Genomic DNA, 15,938 nt, shown 5'->3' on the forward strand with positions numbered 1-15,938 from the left:
CCAACTGACTGACATTGCTGTCCTTGAAGCTGCTTAAAACTTGCTTCTGTATACATTTGTTATCTATGATATCACTACAAAGCTATAATGCAGATCAGCTTTGTATGAGTCATTTGTCCCTTTGGGTGGCAGTATTCACCTTCACAGTTGAAGTAATTTCCTTTTGCACAGAAAACAAGTTGTTCTGAATGTCATGCAAATGAGGTAATGACCAAAGACTTTTCAACAATCTGGAAAACCTATTGAAGTAGATAAATCAATGTCTATGATTAGTATCAAAATGCAGTTTCTGGTCCTTTGAGGATCACATCCTCTGCTACTGAATAGACTGTTATTCCAAAAGGTATTACAGACTTTGTTTTGGCTTTAAAAGGTCAATATTTCATGTGGCGTATTGAGTAACACGTTCCGTGCAGACATTTTTATTTCTGTAATACAACACTTTTATTTTATGTGCATAAACAATGTCTTCCAGGAAAATCTCTGCGGCAGGTTGCAAGTTCTGAATTCAGGTGGTGGTGTGGTCAGTGACACATGAGGGCAAACTCCAGGGACAGGGTTCATTATTGTAACATTAGATTTAGCACTGAATCCATTTATTTTATTCCCTGTGTGATTGATGTGGATATTTTAATAAAATACTCCTTTTCACAGACAGACACTGCTGTGCTCGTGTCACTAGGCAATAAAAGGATATTACACAAGTCCTTTCAGTATGAAACTGCTATTATACAGGTCTGTTGTTCATAGCTTAAACTTGATGTCTTTGAAGTTTTGTCATTTTATTTACAGCTCGTTAAAAAAAAATACCTTCTACATAATACTGACACATTTAAAAAAGCAATTGTACTTTAAAATACAGACAAAAATTACATTATGAAACTAATGTTTATACACATAAACAGTATACCTTCATATTTACTCGACAGATCAGAGAATGGTATCCATCTTTGAAAGAAAGTGAATAAGCATATTTCAATGACTATAAAAGTATTGCTTTAAACCCTTTAAATTAAATTTTAGTACTAATGCTCCACATTTTTTAATCCATCCCAGGAGCAAATTTTGGTTTATCTAAGTGTTTCAAAAATTAGTATTTATTGTTTCCTAGCAAAAATGCTACCTTAGGCTCTTTCTGCCACTATCAATCTCACCAGCTGCTAATCTTTGCTTTCCTACACCTAGAATACCCAACTACATAATAATTATTACGCAACATGTTGATCCAGACATCTAATTAGATTTGATCCATTTCAGAATTCATTCTTTATGACCCTTGAGAAGTTAAATCTGTGCCAGGGGCATTTACATGATATAACAAAGAACAATTTCATGGTGAAAAGCCATGGAAAGTCTCCTTGTTAAGGAGAATAATTAAGCTTTTGTGGTTGTCTCATATTTACTTCCCCTGTTGTGTCTGTTTACAATGAAGCCTTCTCAATAGACAGTCAATTATTTTGATGTTGATGAGTGGAGCATTTTATCAAATTCTTACGTGTTTATGGCTGCCCTCTTCCTTTTATTGGTAATATAATGAATGCAGTCATCCTCTGGGGAAAAAGGGCAAACCACAGGTCTGTTCATACACACAATAACTGGTTCCACTCCCCAAACACTTGGGCCTATCCAATGACTTCTTGACGGGATAACTCGAGTTCTTATTTGATATATAATACTATGATGACGGAGAGCAATATTTTACTGTTAAAATTAAATTTTTCTACCAGAAGCATACGCATCCCAAATAAGTTCTGTCAAGAAAAATAGTTTGCAATTCATTTTGAGGGTTTTATTTAAAAGCACATTATATATAAATTAGTATATAATCTTTTATATGAATTATGAATCAACATTAAACTTCTTTTTTTTAACCTTTATTAAAGAAGTTGTTTTGCCTCTTGGTCCAGAAACCCCCTGAAGAAGCTCAACATCACATGTATGTTTGGCGTAATATAGCATTATAAGGCTTCAGGCGCCCGCAGAAGGTCAGTGGTAAGGGTAAACTGTTCTGTGCTGGCTTTGCCATTGTTTTCCTATGGGAGGCGCAGTGGAGCTTAATGAGACCGGAGTGCTACCTTGGCGGGGCCCAATTGCCATAGTGCATGCGCAATGACCTTTCAGAGAGCAAAGAGTGAGATAATGGCTGTATGTGACCAAACCACTTTTAATTTTTTTACGGTCATTTAGCAGACGCTTTTATCCAAAGCGACTTACAATCAGTAGTATATTACATATCATTCACCCATTCACACACTGATGACAGGCTACCATGCAAGGTGCCACCATCAGACTCTAACTAACATTCATTCACATCCAGTCCACACCGATGGCAAGCCTTCGGGAGCAACTTGGGGTTAAGTGTCTTGCAGAGCAAATTTCTTATCATATGAAGGCTGCTAAATGTGTTAGCAAGCAGTTGATGAGGCTAATATCTTAGTAAACAGTTGATAAGGCTAATATCTTAGTAAACAGTTGATAAGGCTAATATCTTAGTAAACAGTTGATGAGGCTAATATCTTAGTAAACAGTTGATAAGGCTAATATCTTAGTAAACAGTTGATAAGGCTAACAGGTTAGCATCCAACTGTCTATTTTCACATCCAGTAAATGTGTGGTAACATTGGCACTCATTTGGAATTGTGTCTCTATTATATTCACTCTTCCTCTTGTTCTGATTGGCCTTCACCAACTGCTGGCTCTTAGGCTGCTAAATGCTCCATTGTGTTCCCAAGCTAGATGCCATTTAGTGCTGGGCAGGTAGTGAAAAGTTATCTTAATAGAAGTTTTTTTTTGTCTGTTGCAGGTAAAAAACAAACAAAAATTAAGCAGAAAGCTGATGAAATGCTTCACAGAGCTGATGGAAATGGAAAAGTTGGGTGTTAGTTCTCTGTACCGTATGTTCGTCACTATGAGCAACGCCTTTCACATTATTAGTGTCAGTACTCTCGTGTGTTACCTCTTTGGTCACATAGTGTACTTTCCTCCAGTCTTAGGGGATGGTAAGAACTTATTTTATTTTTATTATCCAGCAGTGGGTTGTGTCTGCAAAGGTATTTTTGTAAAAACACATAAGTTTATTTTCTGCCCGGAATCATTCAACCATTGCCCAGGGCGAAATCCAATATTTCTGCAGAATGTGACTTTTTGGTCTTCTTTAATGGAACATACAGGCCTCAGTGGTGTCTATGGAAAGTTTGGCAATTATCTTCTGTGATTTGTGTGATCTGTGAGATCACAAAATGCCTTTTAAGATACAATCCGCTTTAGTATAATAGCTAAATAAAATAAGGTTTTGAAACATCCCCCAAAATGTTAGAGTTCACTTAAAAGACCAAATCCTGGAGTACACAAAATGAATGTTAAGGTCACAAATGGGACTAACTTAACATCATCCTTTTATCAACTCTTTATAAGAATATTGAGTAGTGCAGCTTCGATCAGACATGTGATTATTGAAGACACATCGTTTCATTAGGCTAATGATATTGCTATCATTGAAATCTGTGGTGGTTTAGCAAAAAAAATCTGCAAAATATAGAACCAGGCACAAGGCAACATGTTGTTCTCTTTGAATGGGCTGATCAGTAAAGCATGTGTTGTTGTTTTTTGTAAGGAATGGAATAACTGATAATAAGCAACAATCTGTGATCTGGACCTGTACATAAACTGGAATGTGTTTTCCCTTTTGTCTCCTTATATATTTGAGACTTCAGATGAGAACATTGTATAGTTTCCTAATCTGGTAAACATAGTCTACATGTGGTGTATTTTTTCAAGATCCTGTAATAGGAATTGCAAAATGAAATACCGAGCGTTGACTTCAAGCAAACTCAACAGCCATTGTGAGGTCGTCTGTGAACCTCAGACATGACGTGTTTGAGACAACCTGGCCACTGAGAAGGCTTCAAATGTTTATTAATGAGCTCCTCAGACCACAGTTATGTTGCTGGATGCATATAAAGACATGATCTAATCTGTAAACTTCTCAAATCCGTCAGATTACAGTTTTGCTCTTCGACGCGCAGCCTGCAGATCACTTTGTAATGTCATATAAGATGGTATTGGTACAGATGTTAGCTGTTGTAATAGATAGAGATTGTTAGAGAGTGAGGCAGCGGTCACATTCATTGCGTTTTTCTGGCCTGCCGAGGAAGTTGTGTTGGAAATATTAACATCATGGTGAGGCCAATCGCAAGTCAGAATCATTAACGGGCCGATACCCAGCATTTGTGGTATGGATATCTCTTTCTCTGCGTCTCAAGAGCGAAATCAACACAGAGGCAGCAAAGCTATCGGAGCACTAAGTGATTTAGCAGAAGGACATTGGTTGTCTAATGTCTAGAGAGAGGTTTGTGCAGAGGTATGCTTGCAAGTTTTCCATGATTGCATGTTCAAATCACAATAAATATCCCTCTCTGCTGAGCTACTGAGTCCGAGGTAAAAATGTTCTGTTGCCCTGCCAGATGCTAATGCCATTTAGAGGGCCCGGAAAGGTGGTTACAGTGTAAAATACCTGCTTTGGTGCTTGCTGCTAGTGCCGCTAGGGGAGTCTGGGTCTTCTGGCTGCAGAGCTGAGGGATTCAATATGTGTCATCATCACACCAAAGGGTTTGGCACTTCCTTGACACACATGCTCACCACATGTTTGTTTAAATTATATATATATATTTTATCCAGTCTCCAGAAAAGTTCACAAGCTGTGCAGCCTTGTTTCCAAGAATCTAAATGGAACTTTTTGGCCCTCTTAAAGAAATAGGTGAATTCTTCTTGGGTAAACAATTGTATTTATTGCCCCTGATGTCTCCATGTGCTCATATTGAAAAACAGAAGATTTTCCTCACCATATAAGAACTGTGTCATAAACTCAGCCGTACGGTAAATGATATCATCGGAAATAAAGACAGAAACGAGGTGCGAAAGCGCCTCATAACAGTCCTGAAATTCTTTAAACCGTGGATAATTTGCAGCACAGACAGACACCATATGGAATTGTATTTGTGGGGCTATCATCGCAACACAGCTACAGCAGCAAACGGGAGAATTCTTGCTGTTTCATGTTCTGACTTTGTATGTAACACAAAAAAAACAACCACTCACCTTAATGTAAAAATCATGCTCAGACGACCCACAGGGTCAACAAAACCGCAAGAAAGGAGTTTGCCACAGGAGGCTGCACTCAGTGTGTTAATCCCACAACCTTCCAAGAACTTTTTTTCAGCTCGGTTGAGTAGACGTTTGGCTGTTAGGTCCCCTATTACTGTTGTAGGTATAGGCACAATCAGCTTTTCCATGCGGTGAACATTCCAGGCCACATCTGTTTTCAATATAGCCAAATGTCCAGCTGTTATAGACCTATAGGCTACCAGTCTTTTCCCAGTCAGTCCACTGAAGCTATATATGTTAATGGAATCAACGTTGTATGAATCCATGCTGTGCTGTCAGAATAGTGTTTATATATTGTTGGAGCATATACAGTAGCATATCTGGTCAGAATAATGAGAAAGTAATTATTTTGTTGCAAGCACAAGATTAAAGCTATAAAGATTGTCAACATTACACATCTGAACCCAGTTTTGAACTCCCTTCATGAGTAGCGTCCAGGAGGTTGTCATTAGCTTGTAGTTGTAAGAAAAATTACAGCTCCATGTGGAAAGAAGTGAGCATATATCTTAGTGAGACATCTGCTTTTGATGTAAAATTTAAATCAAAAGAAACAACCATGTCTTTTCTTGTCGAGCCCCAGCCGCCTCCATGATGTGTTTAGTCCCATCATCCTTTATGCACTTACACATATGCACTACAACTACACTCAGCCGAGTTGAGGTGAGAGCAGATCAAATCTGAATCAGATATCAGCAGCTACTGCCTGGCCACTGTCCAAAGTTAAGCTAGATGGATAGCAGACAAAAGCAAATACAGTGTACAGTGTCTTGTCTTAATCGCTAAAGACATTTCCTCTTTGATCACATTCTGGATGGTTCACCTAGAAACCTAGGAAGGTTTAGAAAAGGTCAGGAAAGTTTTTTGCTTTTCATCAGAAGTGGAGAAATTGACTATGTATACACATTTACCAAACCAACAAGTTAGTGATGATCAGATTATTTATTTATTCTCCTCTGTAGAGTCACTGTCTGCACACAATCAAACACTCAAAACAAGTGAAACATCATGTTTGAAGTCTCTATTCTTGTAAAATCGAGATATACTATTATGATAAAGCTTAAATCTCACCTTCGTGTCACTCGTCCAAGTTTGTTTTTGAATGTGAAATCGACTCATTGTTGCCCTTTGTGGCCTGTGGAGGAAAAATATCCCACTATGAAGGGTGTTTCTCATAAACCCTCACGAGTGAGTGTGTGTGTGTCTTCGGGCCTCAGGGGAGTGAGATTTATGATTTCTCCTATGCAATGAACGAAACAGTCTCAAAACGAACTTGTGTTCACGATCATTACTTTGTGACATCACAACTTTTTTGGAAGCTATCTTGATCCAACACAAGCCGTAGACACAACACTGACGTACGATCAGCATTCAAGTTGATATGACGGACTTGTTAGCAAACATTTGCCCACTTACATTATACATCTAGCATATACGGGGCAATATTAGCATTCATTTTGAGTCATGTTTCTAGCCACCTGGTGAATATCTGATATTCATGTCTGCAAGGGATCTTTAATAGTTAATAATAATACTTGCGTGTGTTTGTTTCGGAGCAGGTCTGAATTTAATCATTTTAGGATTAAAAAAATAAATCCAAGAATGATGTTTTTTCCAGATAGTTAAAACATGTTTTTACTCTCTAAAAATGTTTTTTTAACACATCAGATCAGATCAGTGTAAAAGAGCTTGCTTTCAGTCTTTCACACTGAATTTAATAGTTGTTTCTGAAGATAAACACCATATTCACAATTGCTATTTTCTGCACCCACCCACTAAAATGCCTCGTCAGTTCACTAAGGGCGCATTGAGAAATAAAATAAAATGGCACATTTACCTTTCATTTGTCAACACATGATTCTGTTACCCAGTAAACATTTCCTTTTTGGCTTGTTACTGTGAATCATCCTGTAATATTTATTTAACGCTGTTCATTACCACTGTTATCTTTGTACTGGCTGTCAAGCAACTATTCCCTCCCCTCATCAGCCCAAAATAGCCCATTGCCATCAACTCGCCATGAGAGTTCATGTGGTGACAGAGTCTGGACTCGTCTGACCCTGGTCCTCATCTGGACTTTGGAACTGTGTCAAGCTGCCCTAGAGGGGAGCTGGTCAGACTGGAAAGATCCTTTAGAGCTGTTTATTTATATTTTCCCAAGCAATCTTTTACACGTCCCTCGACTTCTTCCACGTTTGTTGTTTAATATAAGACTAATCGTTACATTTTCCTGCCTACTGGACAAATGGCTCCTTTTAATCACCTGGTGGTCAAACTAAATCACACAAGTCTCAGTCCAGGGACTCAAGTCCTGATTTACAGTAGTCAACAAGCTCTGCCAGTATACATCCAATTGCTTAAGTCAATAATGCCTTGAACTGCTTCCAGAACAGCCTCCCTAATGTTGAACTGTTTTACAGATGAGGAGCTCAATGCTTGTTTCTCAGCAGATAAATTGAACCCCTGGAGCAGTGTCAGCATTTTTAAGTTGACAGCCGATGCTCACAGGTCAAGTTCTCCTCGCTGATTCCTCAGGCCAGAAACATTCAGTGGCTTCAGTGCAGATGGTGAAGAGTTGCATCATGGAATTTGTCATATTTCATCTGAGAAGCTCGATTTTCGGCAAACATAATGGACTTACTTTTAACTTTAACGTTTGAATTTAGAAAAAAAATGTCTCAAAGATAAAAACACTTAATCTGTAAAATCTCCTATTTCAAAGCCTTGAATTTGTATGATTTAACAATTTACCCAGTCCATAGATTATTATTTTCTGGAAAGACATTTCAAAACACAACAATGAGGAACCATATAAAACTGTTGCTTCAGCTGTTAGAAAGCCAAATTCCAGATAAAGACTGCTCCAATTGGGGAGGAAATTTCCAGCTGGGAAACGACTTGTTTTTAACATGTCAGATTGAGCATTTTTTTTATTCCTTTCATTTCCTGCAGTGCAAAGATAAAAACTGCTCTGAAAAACATCTTTAAAGCAGCAGCAAGCTTACATAACATAGCGAGAATTGTACTGTAAAATTATATAAAAGCTATAGAGCGTTGCTGGGTTATAATGGTAAACACTTCTAAAACCATAGCCAAAATATTAACTGAATTATAAGTTTAAGCATTCTTGCAATTCATGCCCCAGATTTGCCATCCAAGGTCTTTGTTATCAAATATCTATTCCCTAACTCCAAAAATAGTCCTCATAATATCCTCAACTGTATTTGATTTAATTCTTTGTCATAATTTGCCCTGCTCTTTGTTTTTCCTTTGTTTCATTCATATCGTTCATATTTAGTGTTTCCTAATTTTCCATTACTCACCTCTCCTCTCATTTCAGATCACTTCACTTCCTTCTTTTGTCAGTTTTTCTCCCAGTTTTAGATATCTGCCCCATCTCCATTAGTTTCACCTGTGCCTCATTAGCTCTGCACTCACCAGACTCAATCGCTTTTGTTCTTTCTCACCTTGTCATCGTAGCATTGTTGCGTCTTGAAACTTTTGTTACTTGTTTGGCCTTCCTGCCTGCTTGTTACCTGCCTGCCATCTGGACTCTCATATTGTTAGCCTGTTTTTGTTATTATACTGTCTTCATTGCCTTTGCCTGCCTCCGAGTCTGCATTTGGGTTCTTCCTGCCTGTTTTTCAGAAGTTTTTCGCAGAAAGGATTATGATATATCAGGCTACACTGTACTTATTGGCAGGATCAAGTCAGTGATGAATTTGGTCTCTTAATGAGATTTTTTTGTGAATAAGAAAAATACTGAATATTTTAGCCGTTTCCTTTTTAAACACACTCAGCAAAATAGTGTTTCTATTGCTGCCTGTAATACATAATTTGTGATTTCTATCCTTAAAGTGGCACTTAGACAGAAGCTTGTCCAGCTATCCTTTAGAATCATCAAATATAATGTCCAAAAATCAAATATTTCAAATCACCTCTGCCATATTCTGCTTATGCATAGAAATATCACTCACATTTAACCAAAGATACTAAAAGTACTTCAACATGGTTATAATTGAAACTGCGCAACATTGCCTTGTCTAAATCTGAGACTTTAAATCTTTCAAATTTTATGACAGTTTCCGGGTATAGTAAAGAGTTTTTTTTTCTACAGCAGCAGTTGTTGTTGTATATTATTTTGGTAGATGGCTAGTTCAGTTTCATTTGCCAAATAAATCCTTGTTAAACTCCTCTACTCTCGGTAAGAAAATACAAATATCACACATCTGTTGGATGTGTTGCTTGGTGTTGAAAGAAACCTGGTCTGAAAGTGAAATGTGAAGGACATTTATTTGTCCTTTATAACTGTCTGCAGTTTGATGCCTTCATCAGGCCTTGGTGCTGCGGGATAGCTGACATTCCTTACTGTCTCCCAGATCCAGGATCAGTCAGACAAGATCTGCGCGCACACACACACACACACACACACACACACACACACACACACACACACACACACACACACACACACACACACACACACACACACACACACACACACACACACACACACACACTGTTACAAAAGACTATTTGTGTTAAGGACCCTTATTTAACAAAGTGCTGGTGTTGACATGGGTTTCCTCTTCTCTGAGGTCTCAATGATACAAAATCCCCTTTTCTTCTATGGGAAACTTTTTTATGTGGAGATTAAAACAGTCCCATAGTGAGTGCTGCTTGAGTACTTCTAAACATACCTGACACGTTTATTTTGAGATGGACTCAACTGTTTACATAGATCAATACAGTTAACCCACAGGGTCTACTTGCATGATTCCACTCTTTTAAAGTTTGACTCTTTGGCTGACAAAGCTCTGTATATCTGCACGTAAACCTCTAAAACTGGAATGCCTGTACAACATGCTTAAAGTTGTCAATGATACCAAATTAATAAATCATTACATTGAAGCATTGCTATGCATGGTGATACGGTTTACATTTTTCTAATAGTTTAAACTTTCGCATTTACACAGACGACACAATCATGTATGAACATGCTCTGACTAAAAGTTTTTCTAGATTAGATTGCCTTTAATGATCTTCAGACATCTCTGCATAACCTAAAAAATGTTTTATCCTCACAGGAGTGAATAATTCATGCCTTTTTTGGACTGCTCAAACTATGAATCAGCTCTCTTACTGTCTAAACAGTTTTGCAGGATTAGTGTCAAACTGGATAATAGGCTGGCCTTGTAGCAATTTTGGCTTTATTAAGTATTTTGACGGCTTTGATCCTTTGTTAAATGAGAACTATTTAGGAAGATTTTATCTGACTAGCTAATGTGAAGACGTGTTTGTTCCTCAGCTGGCGCTGGCCACACTGGGAGATCTCCCACGCCAATCAGACACCCATCAGCCACAGGGTCTATCAAGGGTGCAAGTTCTACAACAGAGCCTGAGACAGACTGCATGCCATAGGACCAGTCATCAAAGAAGTGAGACAGATAAGTGTAACTTTGCACAAATTCCCCATTAAAAACAGCATTAGACTGAGGTGACTCACTGAAAGTGTTGCTAGAAATTATGCTAGAATACTTTGTGTGTTAGTCAGACCACAGCTGCAGAGATTAAATCTTCACTTTCCATAGTGTTTAAAAAGCATGTTAAGATAAAAAACACAACTATTGTTATAATGCATGCAATTATTCTGCAATTTATTATATATAATTATGATATATTTTAAAATTTATAATACAGTCACTATTCTCTATCAAACCAAAGGGTAACATAACAAATATCCTGCTTCTGTCAGATATTTTATGGAACCCTTAGCTCAAAAGGTCAAACTTTATTGAGTAGTTAAACACAACAGGTTAACATTTTACAAGGACTGGCTGTGAATCCTCACCTTCCTCCCAACTCTGACCCCTGCAATTGAAAACACCACAGCAGGCACACACACACACACACACAAAACACACACACACACACACACACACACACACACACACACACACACACACACACACACACACACACACACGCTGCTTGAGCTAGTCGTGGTTTGCGTTGCTGAGGTGTACAGTAGTAGTGCTCCTGTGCAGATACTGAGGCAGCAGCGCTGGCTGGGACACATGAGAGCCCCTCAGGATCAAAATGTGACTCTAATAAATCCTTCAGCAGGGAGAGGGCGAGCTCTATAAAAACTGCCGTCCATTAAAAACACTCAGCTGTCATTTGCTTTGTACTCTGATTTTTTGCTGTCAACCTCTTAACTGCTGGTGCTTTTCTCAACGCAAAAGTGAATGGGGCATTAAAAGTTTCTATTCGTTTAGGTACTACAGATGCAGTTAAAGGTAAAGACGGCAGTTCTTTAATGTCATGTGATAACATAGGGAAAGTCTTTGTCGTATGAAGTAAAACATTTATATGGGAAGGGATTTGGAGACATGCACTCGTGTAAAATTCAGCTTTATAGCCTTTCAAGCAGTAGAGGAATGGCAATGTTGGTGGGTTTTTTGGTCCACCACTTTGGGCTAGACTGAAAAAAGTCTTCATTCATGGCTTCAAGAGGATGAATTCTATTAACTTTGGTCATCCCCTGACGTATTCCTCTAATGCAACCATGAGGCTCTCATTTGTTGGTTTGAGTGAAATGTCTCAAAAACTACTGGATGGACGCCATGAAATAAAGTACATAAATTAATGTCCCCTTCAGAATAAATTGTTACAAATACCCTGACTTTTCATCTAGCTGCATCATTGGATTAAAAGTTTTATTTGTCCAATAAATTGATTTTAGATTTAATCTCAGCGAATTAATGGCATTCCTATCAGCTTCAGCTATATTTTGTGTTAAATGCGAATTAGCAGAAGTTAGCATGCTAACCAGCTAAATCATAGTTAACATTAAGAATCCTTAACTTCAGCATTTGGTGTCATCTTCTCCAGGGAGCCATTTGTGTAGCAGAACTACGGTGGTCGACATGAAAAACGCAAATGGCATAATCTAGAGTCGGTTTGTCTGTTCAGAGCTACTGTAGAAACATGGTGGCCGGCTCTGTAAAAAGGACCCTCTGCATATGTAGATAGATTTGCTGTGAGATTTTGCCATTTTGCATGCTGCTCTGCCGGCCATTACTCTCTCCTCCTAGATTTGCTACAAATGTCCAAAAAGTATTGTGAGGGCAGACTAATGAACTGTGAGTGACATGATCTTGTTTTGTTTGGAAAAAGCAAGGAACGGAACATGTATACAACATTAGCATTACCTTCCAACTTGTCTTGAGGCACGATGGAGACGACATCATAGAGGCTGCTGACAAAGCTGCAAGTAATCCCTTTTGATTTTAGTTCTAAACAGGTCTGCCAGAGCATTATTTGGAGCTTAAGCTGTTTTGGGTTTGCCAACACTTCAAATGTCAATGTCTCCTTTCAAAGTGCTGAGATCAAATTACAACAAAACAACTCTTAATCCATGAAAGGAAGATGTTCTCCTCTTCCTCTGTTCTGTATGGGGCTGTTTCCTGAGAATATATACCTGCACAAACCTGTCATCTCTTTGCGTCCTGTTGTCAACTTTTCTGAACTGCTGCGTCACTATTTTGTCATGATCGTCACATAAAACCCCAAGGTAATGAGCTTTAGTGGCTAGAAAGTAACAACATGTTCCTGTCCAAAGTTGAGTGTTTGCTTTTTGCGACACAGTTTACTGATTTGTTCTAGCTGTGGTAACCCATTCCCCAGTGACACTCAAGTGTTCACTTTTAATCTTAATCATGCTGATACATCAGCCTAAAGTTAGTCAAATATTATGAAAGGTAATAATGAGATTACAGTGATTTATGGGAACTAATTGGGCTCTGTTGTCATTACTAAGATTACTGTTAATATGGGCTAAAACTTTATGATACATTGACCTTGATGTCAACATAACTTGGTAAGTGGGCTAATGTGTCAGGACCCAGAGGCGAGAATGGAGGCTTTACGAGTCTGGTCTGTTTCCACAGAAAATGTTTACGTCATTTAAATTAAGTGTGCATGAATTTATTGTTCATTTAGAATAGACCCTATTAAACTTATTACTACCTAATTCTTATCCCTAGATACTGTAGAGTTGGAAACAAATTACTTTCATTTTATTCATGAAAAGTGAATAAAATGGGGCCTTTGGCTTTTTCTGCAGGGCACCCAAGCCCTACCAGCAGCTTTTCTTGGCAGTTTCTGCTGTCTGATAGGGTCTGGAAAACGTATATATCCCTGCAAAGGGCTCCAGTGGATGCTGCTGCTCATTGCTGCGGCCCAGCAGGCATTGCAACCCCTTTAATACCCCCCAATGGGAGCGCAACCGGAAAGTGTCAGTCACAAGATTTCGACATCTGCAACCTGAGGGAAGCAAAACACTTAGCTTCTGTTTCTCTACTTTCCCTGACACAGCACATTGCGTCCCAAATGTGCAGGACCTCCAATGAAGTATCACATGCAATGTATAGTGTAGAGTAATGGTATATTGGCATGATGAGCTTGAGACTGGCTCCATTTGAGAAACTGCTCTATGTCTTCTCTTACTCAAAGTCTGATCTCAGTTGGCTCGTGCCACATCTCCATACAGAAGATGATAAAATACTATAAAATATGGACGTCACCTATAGGTTTCTGAGGAACCTTTGTGAAGCTAGAAGTGGTTGGCTCTGGCTGTCAACATCTTTGCAGTGATGAAAATGCCTAACTCCCAGCTAATCCAAAAAATGGGTAAAGATGCATTGGTGGAGTTTAGGCGAGCCCTTGTGATGTAGCAAGGGACAGCTAGCGAGTCGGTACCCATCTCTCACTCACAGCAGCTACACCCTCAATTATGCTGAACTCTGAGTTATTAAAAAATTCAGACCAAAAGTTTTTTGTACCAGGCTGTACATTTTTCTGCTGAGAAGTTGGGTCTATGGGGATTGACCAGCACTCAGCGTTGGCTTCATTTCTCAATACAAGAGGTTGCCGCTTGCAAAATAACCTCACAGGGCCGATACTCTTATGCCCAGATGTCTGTGAACACAAGAGTGTTTACTTGAATCACACAGAGCTTGGTACCACGTTACTCTGATTTATTCTGGAGCTGTGATGTTTGTTCTGGTGTGTAGTGTGGAAAGCCTCTGAGCCTTTTTGATGTGACTATCAAAATTAACTAGACATTTCAGAGGAAATATCCCCAATAAGTGACACGGGGGGTTAAGATATTTCCTGGCACACTTCTTGTCCAATCAGTGCTGTCTGAGTAAAGTATTCAAGGAAAGAAAAAGGCTTCAGTGCTGCAGGGTGCAATCTCTGATTGATTCACCAGTTCGTCTTCATCAGCATTTAGAGGAGTTTGATGAAAGAGACTTTGACCTTTCTGACGATTTGGAACATTACTCATCCCTTGCTATTTTTTAAAGCTCTAGATGGAGTTTTCTCTTATTCTCCCCCTTCTGGAGTCATCTGCTAAACAAATCTCTCTTTAGACTTTTTGGAAATGGATTTGGACCATGAAGCTGCACCAAGGACCTGCGCTGCAGAGTGGAATAAAACTCACTGGTAGAGTTCACCAAGACAGAAAACATATATTCGCATATAGTGATCTGACAGGGGCCATAAACCAGAGAGTTACAGTAACATATACTGTGGCTAATGCATACTGTAGCCTAATATGCCAGAATAATCACGTTGAATAAGCCTTTAAAATAAGCACAAAGTCAAGGGGCAAATAAAGGAATGTGTCTAGCATGTGTTTTTGTTTAGTAGCTCTATCTGTGACCTTTCACAAAATAAAAGACAGGGATTACACTGATTCCTGGCCTTCTGCACATACGTCCGACGTCAACCTGCATCAAGATCTAATGAAATAAATGCACATGCGACTCTCAAATCTGTTCACTGACTTAAAAGTGGATTCATGTTTATATTGTACGAGCAGCCAAAGCTCCCAAAGGGAAAATGTTGCTTGCAGCTGTCTGGTGACTGGTTGTAGTGTTTTCCCCATGTGCAGAACAAATCACACAGCTAAATTAGGTTCCGACATTTGTTGTTGGCAGTTCATCAGAGATGGTCTAATTGCCTGTAGGAACTGCTAACTGCTTTACTGCTGTTAAATTGTCACATGGAAGAATAACGGTTTTGTACATTTCCATTTTAAGTAAAAATGGTATGAGCTGTACTTTCTTTGAGCTGTACTTCTTTTCATGGTATAGTTCTTAAGTTGCAACAGCACTGCAGAGAGAACACTATTCCTAACTTGGTGAATAAGCCCCCCCCCATTTTCCTTTTATATCGTTTGAGATAGCCTTTTTGTCTAGTGGCATCCATCCTCACCTCACTTTGACACGGCCATGCAAAAACGTGGAGTCTCCATTTGGTCCCCAGAGGCATAGTATGAGCATGCTTCTGCTTTACCGTAAATACTCAGACATGACAGCAAGAGTTATAACTCCAGCAGTGGAGGGAACCTCCGCTTTGTGGGGCATGGAAAGTTTAGAACAAGAATAAGGGGGGGAAGGGTTTCCCGGCACTCTTTAAGGGAGATATTTCAGCCCCTTTTTCTGAGAAATTACCCTTTTTTTGTCAGAGAGGCGAAACACTAAAAATGTGTGGGGAGATTCCTCCGATCCCTGCTTGTTCTAATAACTGTGGTTTGGTGTTCAGCATGTTCTTTTAATCTCTTCTCTTTTTATAGCACACTCGGGTGTTTGTTTCCAAACCCCTCCTGCCCCGCTACACACAATTATGACCCATAAACTGGAGAAATCTCTTTAAGGTATTTATTGACTGATCATTGGGGAAACTGACCATGCATGTGGCAAACACAT

At 39.0% G+C, this 15,938-nt stretch overlaps 1 protein-coding gene across 1 annotated transcript in view; it reads right to left on the reverse strand.

The window, feature by feature from the left end:
- The window catches only part of LOC129103619 (KATNB1-like protein 1), a 50,714-nt gene extending 38,163 nt beyond the window's left edge, over positions 1-12,551 (reverse strand). The window contains exon 1 of the mRNA XM_054614170.1: positions 12,375-12,551. The gene's annotated coding sequence lies outside the window, so the exon portion shown is untranslated. The remainder of the gene's footprint in view (positions 1-12,374) is intronic.
- Positions 12,552-15,938: the final 3,387 nt, after the last annotated feature.

Source organism: Anoplopoma fimbria, chromosome 15, assembly GCF_027596085.1.
Source record: "Anoplopoma fimbria isolate UVic2021 breed Golden Eagle Sablefish chromosome 15, Afim_UVic_2022, whole genome shotgun sequence".
Lineage (NCBI taxonomy): Eukaryota > Metazoa > Chordata > Actinopteri > Perciformes > Anoplopomatidae > Anoplopoma > Anoplopoma fimbria.